At 29.9% G+C, this 1,530-nt stretch overlaps 1 pseudogene; it reads left to right on the forward strand.

Moving 5' to 3' along the window:
• The first annotated feature begins 122 nt into the window (after positions 1 to 122).
• LOC108663955 lies at positions 123 to 981 on the forward strand (annotated as a pseudogene).
• The last annotated feature ends 549 nt before the right edge of the window (positions 982 to 1,530 follow it).

Consider the following 1,530-nt stretch of genomic DNA (forward strand, 5'->3'; position numbering starts at 1 on the left):
AAAGAAAGTGGACCCACAATGAAGATGTTGTACTAATATCATGTTTGGTTGATCTGCACAATAAGGGAACATATAATGCAGACACCGGTTTCAAATGTAGTTATTTGTTAGCGCTTGAACGAATGATTGCAAAAAGTTTGCCAAATGCAAACTTGAAGGCCAAACCTCATATAGAATCAAGGATTAAGACCTTGAAGAAATAATGGATAATTGTATATGATATGGTACAAGGGAGAGATACTAGTGGATTTGGTTGGGACCATGAAAGGAATATGGTTATTGCTGAAGATCTTGTATGGGATTCTTATATAAGTGTAAGCATGTTGTTTAATTTTTTTTCCATATTTGTATTTATTTTCCTATCAATTATTATACCTAATTATATTATTTATTTACTTTGATTAGAGTCACAAAGATGCTGCTTAGTTCAGAAAAAGGAGTTTTCCTTTTTTTAATGAGTTGTCTGATATTTATGCTAAAAACCAAGCAACAGACAAGATGCTCAAACTTCTACAAATGTCCTAGATGAAATTGAAGAAGATGTTGCTCATGGGATAGATTAAGGTTCTGCATGTGAACATCTAATTGGTTTGGATGATGGGGATGCCTCTGCTACCCAACCTCAACCATCAGTTGGTAGAAGAAATCAAAATTCTACAACAAGTAAGAAGCAAAGGACCAATGACATGAGTGAAGTGGATGGGTTTGAAAAATTTATGGATGCTACCATTTTATTGAGTGAGAAATTAGAAAATATTGGAAATTCATTGAGCCATGCTTTGGGGACTGAAGTTTTTGTGCATAAAAAAAAATCTTCAAGATTTGAATAGTGCATTACGTGAGGTTATGGGTTTGACAGAGGATGAAATTGATGAGGCATCTTACAAACTTACTAATAATCCATTCCAAATGACTTACCTTTTTACTCTTCCCCCTAGCAGCAGACTTAGATGGTTGAGAAAGATTATCTCAAGGCCTTGATGCTAAATATTTTCATCTTTCAAGACTTTGTTGTTAATTGTTGAGAACTTAAAAACTCATTATTAGTTGGTTTGTTCTTCTAGGACAACAATATTATTAAGGATGTTTGTGTTCTTCAATATTATTATGAATGTTTGTGTTCTTGAATGTTATTATGGATTTTTGTGTTCTTCATTAATAACTTCGCCAATCTCGTATCATTATAGATGAGGTTTTTGTAAATTGTAATCTATATGATGCCTTAGAATATTTCTCAAACTATTTTTTTTCTCCCTTGTTCTAAATCCAATAGAGACATGTGGATTTGAAGTAGCAATGAAGTAGTTTTAATGCTAAAAAAAATAGAAATTAGTTGCCAAACAAAACAAAATTAAAGAGCATGTATTATTAAAAAAAATTATTAAATTATTTTTCTATTATGATAAAAAAAATTACTTGTTTACAAGAAAAAGTATTTTTTTTCACATCATAGTAATTTTTTTAATTAAAAATCTTTAAATTTTAATAAAGGGTATTTTTATTATTTATCCATTATTCTTTAACTATTTT

Source organism: Theobroma cacao, unplaced genomic scaffold (assembly GCF_000208745.1).
Source record: "Theobroma cacao cultivar B97-61/B2 unplaced genomic scaffold, Criollo_cocoa_genome_V2, whole genome shotgun sequence".
Lineage (NCBI taxonomy): Eukaryota > Viridiplantae > Streptophyta > Magnoliopsida > Malvales > Malvaceae > Theobroma > Theobroma cacao.